Here is a 9,945-nt window from a genome sequence, read left to right as displayed (position 1 = left end):
CCGGCCCCATGGCTTAGCAGTTAAGTGCGTGCGCTCCGCTACTGGCGGCCCGGGTTCAGAACCCGGGCACGCACCGATGCACAGCTTCTCCGACAATGCTGAGACCGCCTCCCACATACAGCAACTAGAAGGATGTGCAACTATAACATAGAACTATCTACTGGGGGTTTGGGGAATAAAAGGAGGAGGATTGGCAATAGATGTTAGCTCAGAGCTGGTCTTCCTCAGCAAAAAGAGGAGGATTGGCATGGATGTTAGCTCAGGGCTGATCTTCCTCACAAAAAATAAATAAATAAATAAATAAATAAATAAATAAATAAATAAATAAATAAATAAAAATAAAGATGTATTGTACATTTAGCACAATATCCCTCACTATCAACTGGTGAAGAGTAAAGAGATAAAATCAACGACCAACTTTCTACAAGCATCCAAGCCTCATTTATTCCCTAAAAACCCTGGCAAAATAAGTATTTCTCCAAATTTGAGATGAGGAAACTGAGATTCTGTGAAGCAACTTGCCTCTATCCACAAGATCAGAATATGGCAGTGCTGGAATATGAACTCATTTCTGCCTAGCTCCAAAGGCCATGCTCTTTAATACTCTTTATACAGACTCTCAAAAATAATTTCATTTTTCGTTGTTAAACTCATGTTCCTAGAGCCAGATTCTCCAAAGTTATTATTGTCTCTTATATAATACTGTATTACAATTGATTTTTACTATTTTATATAATATACCATCAACTTTAGGGGCATGGCTGACTTAAAGTAGAGGCTAACATGGACATACACATCACCAAAGGAAATTTTAATGGAGACAAAAATTTGCTACAGCCTAATGTAACCTATTTTCACAGCCCAAACAAATCTTTACTTAAAACAATTTTAATATGAAGATGATGAACCTGGTTCACAATGTTTAATAATTACAGAGTGTTTGTTTTCACCAGGGTTGTTGCAAATACAAAATGATTCTTTCCCCAAAATTAGAAAGGCTGAGATATAATAATTTCCCTTCTTTAGTAGGATGCGACTTGATTCAAAAAGTGAAATGCTGTGCCCTTGGACAAAAAAAGAAGCAGTGAAAATAATTAAGAAAATGACAGATTTCCCATTATGTAAAATATTAAACTGTAAGAATGGCTGTCTCATTATCTTTGAATTCTTCCATGTGCTGTCTCATGATGCAAATACTGTTGAATAAGTTGTGCTATAAATATTTATCTTATTTAAATGCATAGTTTTTATTATACAACTAAAGATTCCTTAGTTACTCTAATGAAAGATTAAAAAGAGGACAATATCCTTAGTCCCTGTTTAAATGATAAGAGATCGGGAGAGCAAGCCGTGAGTATCACTGGCCATGCACTCCAATTCCATTTGGTTTGTGGCTTTTACGTCCTTCCAGAGCTGAATTTAATTCATCCCCGCCCCTGTCACACAACTGACAGAGCTGTGGTTGCTATACCAGGCAGGATGGAAGAGGAGGGAACGACTGATTCCAGAAAATGAAAGTATATCATTATGTTTCCTTTATTAGAGGCCCTGATGCGTATGTTCTTACCCTAGTTTCAATGGTTGGTGTCCAAGGTTTCAAGATGAGTATTTCATTGTCCATGATATTGCTGAATGTCAGTGTGGAAATAATACACACAATTATGGGCCGGCTCCGTGGCTTAGCGGTTGAGTGCGCGCGCTCTGATGCTGGCGGCCCGGGTTCGGGTCCCGGGCGCGCCCGGGGCACCGCTTCTCCGTCCAACGCGAGGCCGGGTCCCACGTGCAGCAACTGGAGGGATGTGAACCTATGACATGCAGCTATCTACTGGGGCTTTGGGGGGAAAAAAATGAATAAATAAAATCTTTAAAAAAAAAAATAATAATAATACACACAATTAGAAGACTTTGACTTTGACTTCACACTTGACCTTAGGTAACTCAGTTATCTGGAGTTTCCTCAGTTATAAAATGGAAATGATAATACTTTTGAGTTTCTCTGTGTTGTAAACTTCAAAACAACAAAAAATACGTGCTACAAAGATTGTGAATGGGCTTTTTAAGACTTCAAGAAGCTACACTAACACAATTATATATCAAGCTCCCCTGAATTTCCTCTCCTTCTAAAAACTATGGATTTTAGGTCGGGTGTTTTTTGTTTTTTGTTTTTTTTGAAGTCTCACTGGTGTTAAGAAATCCAAATTCTGTTTGCTTCTGTTTATATCTATATGACAACTAATACCAATGTGGGCTGTGGTGGAGAAACCCATATAATTTCTCCAAGAAAAATTTATTTTGCTGGAAGTAGCCGTCACCAGTAAGCAATAGGAGGCCTTACTAATGACTCTTCTTTTGCAAATACACATTTTCATCTTAAGCAAAAGTTAAGATTGAGTGAGGTTTAGTTGAAGGCTATCATACTGGATAAGCACCATCAAAAATTGTTTTTTTCTTGGCTTCTTTTCTTTGTACCTTCTTATCACTCTTCTTCCTTACCCCCTTCCTCCTCCTCTTTTACAAATATATGCTGAGTGTCAATTCTGTGATGTTGGTGGCATTAGGCACTCATATAAAGTAATCCTTTAATTCTCACTGAAATTTGAGTTTGATGATATGGTCTTCGTTTTATAGATGAGGAGACATGCTCCTTGAAGTGCAAGGTCACATAACCAAAATGTGGAAAAGGAGGTATTCAAGTATGTGTCTTCTGGCTATAAATGTGTTGCTATTCCTATGACACATACATATTCTTTAATGCACTTTTAAAGTCAAGGAAAATCTAGATAATGAATTCTACTTTTGATTAGATGAGAGACTTAAATCTCCTTTCTTACCTGTGTTGGACATCATAGCACTTATAGTGAACTACTGCCCACTGAGTCATTTCAAACTATAGTTTGATTTACCTGATTTATTTATTTCAAAGATAAATTCAATCATCCATCCAGTCAAATATTTGAGTGCCTGTTATGTTTAGAAAGGGGTGATTTGTATTAAGATACCATGGTATAAAGTAGATAATTACCACACTGACTGGCACATATAATATTAACCTTATATACAAAGTAAATGACACATAGCTCTTGTTTTGGATATGATTATGAGAAAGGCATGTATTATAATATAAGAAACTCTGATAAATTATATTCAATCAGGAAAAAAAATGAGATAGACTTTTTGGAGAAGAAACCACTTCTGGTAGGGATAGTTACATTGACCACTAAAGGAGGAGATGAGGGTAGAAAGGATTTTTATTGTTAAAATGTGGGGGAAATACTGTAGAATCTTAATAAATGCTGTAATTTAAAAAACTCCTCCTCCTCTATTAATTTATTCACCAAATACTTAATTGAGCATCTACTTTGTGCTCTGCACTAAGTACTGAGAATTCAGAGGCCAATTAAAAATGTCCCTGTTTCCACAGAGCATTAAGCCTAGAGAAGATGAGAGAAAATAAAGAAATAAACAAATAAATATACATATTACATCCCATAGAAATAAATGTTATGATACTAAAAATAAAGTAGGGTAAGGTGGTAGAGAATGATGGATGGTGATAATTTGGGTACAGTAGTCTGAAAAGGACTCTCCAAAGAAGTGACATTTGAGAGACACCTGAATAAAGTTAACCACATGAACATGTAGGAAAAGAACATTGCAGACAGAAGGAAGAGCAAATCTGAAGGCTCTGAAATGGGATATTTCTCGTTCTCAATGCAGACTTTAGATTTTATTCTAAATGTAATGGGGACCCTTCTGAGGATTGTAATTGGGGAGGAATGTGACCTGATTTTGATCTTTAAAAAATCACTCTGGTTTGCTATGTGGAAAATAATCTATAGCATGAAAAGAATAGCAGTAGGAAGGCAAGATAAGAGGCTCTTGCTGTTGTCTGACAAGATATTATGGTGGCTCGGAGAAGAGCGATAAGGGTGCAGATGGTGAGAAATGCTCACTTTGGAAATGCACCATGAAGTTATATCAAACTTCGGCATAGAATGAGAGAAGTCAAGAATGGCCTGAGCAACTGGGTAAGTGGAGATGATGCCATTTACCAAGATGGGAAATATGGCAAGAAGGACAGATTTAGAGGTAGGAAATTATGAGTGTTCTTGTGATTATGCTTTATTTTAAATTCCTATTATACATGCTAGTAGAGGTGTCATTGGGCAACTGACTACACCAGTCTGGATTTCACCACTGAAGATACAAATTTGGGGATCAAAAGGTATATATGATAGATAAAATCATGATACGCAATTGAATTACCTAGAGAGTGAGTCCCAAAACTGAGATCTGGGTGAATCCAACACTAAGGTCAGAAACAGGAAGATTTCAAAAGATAACCGAGAAAGAGCAGAAAACAGAAATTGTGGTGTTAGAGAAGAAAATTAAAAAAGTGTTTCAAAAAGGAATGAGTTACTTATTAGTTCCAATGCTCTTGAATAAAATGAAAATGTTAATTGATTTTGCCATGTACATCTTATTGGTGACCTTGACAAGAAAGTTTCACTAGGATAGTAGGACAAAATCCTGATGGAGGATTCCAAGGTGGATTCCTTCATTACTGGAACCAGAAGTGCACTTCATATTCTGCCCTACAAATCTTTCTAGCTACAAATTTACTTGTCCCAGATAGTTTCACCTGTTATTTTGGAAATGTAAAGAAGTTGCTTGGTTTCTTTTTTTTTTTTTTTCTCTGAGGAAGATTTGCCCTGAACTAACATCTGTTGCCAATCTTCCTCTTTTTTTTTGCTTGAGGAAGATTCGCCCTGAGCTAACATCTGTGCTAATCTTCCTCTGTTTTGTATGTCGGTCACCACCACAGCATGGCCGCCACCGAGTGGTGTAGGTCCGTGCCAGGGAACCGAACCCGAGCCACTGAAGCAGAGCACACCAAACTTAACCACTAGGCCACAGGGCCTTCCCCTTGCTTGGTTTCTTATTTTAAATTTATGAGTGAATTTTAAATTTCTATTCATGAAATGCAAAGATTAATTGCACTTGAATAGATATGTGAGGATATTTGATGTTGCTGTATGGTTTTGCTCACACATCTATTTTGCACAATAGATTTACCAGGGACTTGAAGCTCCCTGCTATCCTGCACCTATGTTATATGATATGAAAACACTCATGGTAAATTTTTATGAATATGGTAAAAAATTTTAAATATATTCATTTGGGAGGTATGATAAAACAGCATAACTAAAGTTTCATCTGTAATTTTGATAAATAGTTTTCAATCTGATTTGGGGGCTTGATGCAATCCTAAGAGGAGAGAGAACAATTTCGTTAATAAATGAGGTTAACATTATTTTGGCTACAGACTTAAAATTTTGCTTAACAAAATAATTGTCATAATTAATTCATTATAATTTTAATATAAATGGAGCTATACAAGTCTCCTTTTACTCAGCACAATTATTTTGAGATTCATCCCATGTTGTGACTGACATAACTAGATCATTTCTTTTTCTGAGTAATTCTTTTTTTATTTATGGTTTTATTTTTACAACTAATTGATATAACAATGTAATATTCACAAGGCTATAAAAATGTGAGAAAACTATATGTGAATATTGATTTATTGATTTCATAGTTGATAAAATATTGATGAACCCAAGCAGAAGGTCATTGAGAAATGTTTGTAAGCATTAGGAATTTACAGATATTGTGGAATCAAAGTTGTACATACTCTATGGGACACTCATCATGAATTCCGATTGATGTTAAAATGACAGAGATAAATAGCCAAGTAAGTAGTAAATAGAAAACTGTCTAATCATCTTCCTGTGAATCTTCTTCTACCCTTGTGTAGAGTCTTATTACTCTGTGTATAGGAGTCTTAACAGAATCATATGTCCATCCCTTCCTGGTAAACAATTTCTCAAGGATGTCTGGCATCTTGTAGCCCTTGCTTACAATGAAATCTTTAAAGGCAATTGTTCCATAAAGATCTTCAAGAATGTCCTGTTGAGGAACATTCTTTCCAAAACTCCCATCTTGACCTTCAAGTAAGGCCTTGGGGTCAATCAAAGGTTCATCATTTATTAGCTTTTTCCACAACTTGGGCTTCAGGTACCATGCTCCATACCTCATCTTCACCCGGTTTACTTTATAAGGACAGTGTGGTTTCTGGAGTTTCCTCTCCAAGTTGAGTTCGTCTATGCAGAATCTTATCTCCTTCACTTTATCTGACGGCAGGGTGTACTTTAGCGCTGAAGGAACCCTGTTTATTTTCTTCCTGTGGCCCGTGTCATAGTTTGGTTTGCACTCCAAGATACGGTCAAACTGCTTCACGAGGAACTCTTCCTCAATGTCGAAGTCTCCAAAAGTAGCAACCCATTCGCAGAATTTACGAATTCTTCTTGGTATTTTTCTATAAGAAGGAGAATCTTCGAGCGAATCCTTTCTGCTTGACTTCTTTTCTTCATGAAGCAAATTGTCTGGATGCGACACAGGAGTCTTCTTGGGAAGTTCCAGGTAGTCTCTGGCAGGATGTTTTTTACAAAGCTTTGTGGGGGACTTCGTTCTTTTCCTGGTGCCCTGATAATAAGCCCATGTGTCCTCCAGCTTCCTGTGAGGATCAAGCACTTCCAGCACCTTTAATAAGAGGTCTGCAGGTAGATCTTCCTCTAGACTTGGGTAAAGAGCCAAGGGGTGCTCGGTCAGGCGGGCTTCGATGTCCTCTACAAATTTCTTCCGTGCTAGCTGGGCTGATGAGAGTGTGGAAAACAGGTCTGCTTCCTTGGACTGCTTTTTCTCACTCTTTTTGGGGGCAGGTTGGGGAACTCTGTGAGCAATCATGGGGAGAAAGCCTTCCTTAGGGCCGCGAGTGATCAGATCTTCACAAGGTGGACAGCCCCTCCTGAAATCGTCCAGCCCCTCTTTCACAAATATCCACCGCCGGCTGTCCAGGGAGGTGGGGAACTTCAGAAGCCTGTTCTTGTGCTTTGCGAAACACTTGGAAGGTAACTTTTCTTTGTACCAGGGCTTGCAGTTCATGCCCAGGGGCATCGGTTCCAGCGGCCCCGGGCCTAACAGCCACTTCTTGTCCGCCATGGTACCCGTGGGCGGACCACCAGCTTCAGTAGTTTGTTTTCCCGACCGCTCCGGTCGCTAGGAGACAGTGTAGCCAGGTGCAGCCGAATTCTTCCTGGAGGCGGGTCAACGCAGGTGCCCCTGCGCAGCCCTCATTCTCCCAGGGATGGGCTGCAAAGGCACATTCCTTGTTGTTGTAGAGTGGTAGTATTCCACTGTATGAACATACCACAATTTGTTTATCCATTTGCCTTTTGATGGGCATTTGAGTTTTCAGTTTGAGACTATTACAAATAAAGCTGCCACAAATATTTGTGTTCACGTCTTTGTATGTGCATATACTTTCATTTCTCTTGGATAAACTTTAGCTGCAAGTCCAATGGAATGGTGGGATCATATGATAGGTGTTTGTTTAAAGTTTTAAGAAATCACCAAATTTTCCCAAAGCGGTTGTACTATTTAATATTCCTTCTAGTACTGTAAGAGAATTGCACTTCCTCCACATACTCCCCAGCACTTGATATGGTTAGTCATTTTAATTTTGGCTATTCTAATAGATGTATAGTGGTATCTCTTGGGGTTTTATTTTGCAATTCCCTAATTACTACTGGTGTTGAGCATCTATTCATGTGCTTATTTGCCGTTCATCTCTCTCCTTTGGTAAGCTGTCTGTTCAAATTTTTGCACATTTTTAAATAGTGTTGCTTGATATCTCATTGAGTTTTGAAGTTCTTTGTGTGTTCTGGATGTAAGTCCTCTATCAGTTATATGATTTGTAAATTTTTTTCTCCATCTATGGCTTGTCTTTTCATTGTCTTAACAGTGTCTTTCAAAGAGCAGAATTTTTACATTTGATGAAGTCCAATTTATTAATTTGTTCTTTTTTGGATTATTTTTTTGTGTGTATTGTATTTAAGAAAACCTTGCCTATCCAAAGGTCACAAAGGTTTTTTAATTCTGCTAAAAGTTTTATAGTCTTAGGTTTTACATTTAGATCTGTCATCTATTGAAATTTAATTTTTTAGATGATGCAAGATATGGATCACAGTTTTTATTTTTTGCCTGTGGATATCCAATAGTTCCAGAATTACTTTTTTTGAAAAGAGGAACTTTTCTCCACTGAATTACCTTTGTAACTTTGTAGATATAAGTTGTCCATATTTCTGTGGGTCCTTTAATGTTTCATTGATTTCTGTCTTTACACCAATTTCATACTGTGTTGATTACTTCATATTTTACAATAAGTCTTGAAATTAGACTGTATTAGTCCTCCAACTTTCTTCTTTTTTTTGTTTTATATATATTTATTTATTTATTTAGTGTGTGTGTGAGGAAGATCAGCCCTGACATCCATGCCAATCCTCCTCTTTTTGCTGAGGAAGACTGGCCCTGATCTAACATCCATGCCTGTCTTCCTCTACTTTATATTGGACACTGCCACAGCATGGCTGACAAGCAGTGTGTCAGTGCACGCCCGGGATCCGAACCCGGGCCGCCAGCAGCGGAGCACGTGCACTTAACTGCTATGCCACGCACCAGACCCAACGACTTTCTTCTTTTACAAAGTTGTTTTGACTTGTGTAGGTTCTTTGAAATTCTATAGGAATTTTAGAATCAGTTTGTTAATGTCTACAAAAAAAGCCTATTAGGATTTTGATTAGGATTCTGTGGAATCTATAAATCAATTTTGAGATAATTGATATCTTAACAATATGGGGGTTCCTAACCCATGAAAAAGGTTCCTCTCTCCACTTATGCGTGTGTTCTTTCATTTATCTCGGCAATATTTTGTAGTTAGTGCATAGGTCTTTCACATCTTTTTTCTCTACATTTTCCCTAAGTAGTTCATGGTTTTGATACTATTGTGAGTAGTATTGTACTTTTTAATTGCCATGTTCCTTGTTAATATATAGAAATATAATTGATTTTTGTATATTGATCTTGTAGCATGCAACCTTTGTAAATTCACTTATTAATTCTAGTAGCTTTTTTATAGAGTCCATTGAATTTTCTACATGGATAGTCATGTCATCTGTTAATAAAGACAGTTTCACTTCTTCCTTTCCAATCAGAATAACTCTTTTTCCTGGCCTGATTGCACTGGCTGGAACCTACTTGTGTTAAACAGAAGTGATAAGAGTGGAAATTCGTGTCTTGTTTCTGATCTTAGGGGAGAAGCCATTAAGTATGATGGTAGCTTTAGGTTTTTTGTACATACTCTTTGTCAGTTTAAATTCCCTTTTATTCTTAGTGTTCTGAGGCTTTATGACAAATGCTTTCTGTCAGATGCTTGTATTGTGTCAAATGCTTTTTCTGAACTCATTGAAATGTTCATATGGCTCTTACTTTTTAGTTTGTTAAAAAAATAAATTACATTGATTGATTTCCAAGTGGTAAAAAATACTTCGAATTCCTGAGACAAACCCCACTTGGTCATGCTGTATTATCCTTTGTATATATTGTTAGATTATGTTTGTTAAAATATTCCAAAAATATATTTGCATCTATGTTTATGGGGGATATCTGGTGTCTCTTTCCCTTTAATGCCTTTATTTAGCTTTATTATCAGGGTAATGCTGGCTTTATGGAATGATTTGGGAAGTATTCCATCCTCTTCATTTTTTGGAACTGTTTGTATAGGATTGGTATTATTTCTTAAATATTTTGTAGAAGTCATCAGTGAAGCCATCTAGGCCTGAAATTTTCTTTGTGGGAAGATTTTTTTAACTGCAAATTCAATTTCTTTCATCGAAATAGAGATATTCAGGTTATCTATTTTTTTCTTGAATGTTTGGTTAGTTTATGTATTTCAAGTAACACGTCTATTTTATCTATGTTGTCAAAATTATTGCCATAGAATGTCCATACTATTTCCTTGTTATCCTTTAAATATCTGTGGAATCT

General features: G+C 36.9%; 1 pseudogene; it reads right to left on the bottom strand.

Annotated features, from left to right (window-relative positions):
• Positions 1 to 5,778: 5,778 nt before the first annotated feature.
• Positions 5,779 to 7,203, bottom strand: LOC101390842 (protein FAM47E pseudogene; annotated as a pseudogene).
• Between the last annotated feature and the right edge of the window lie 2,742 nt (positions 7,204 to 9,945).

The sequence above is a fragment of the Ceratotherium simum genome, chromosome X (assembly GCF_057802395.1).
Source record: "Ceratotherium simum simum isolate JZ-2026a chromosome X, ASM5780239v1, whole genome shotgun sequence".
In the NCBI taxonomy this organism is placed as follows: Eukaryota; Metazoa; Chordata; class Mammalia; order Perissodactyla; family Rhinocerotidae; genus Ceratotherium; species Ceratotherium simum.
The sequence above is the reverse complement of the archived record's forward strand: the minus strand, read 5'-3'. Positions and strand labels throughout refer to the sequence as shown.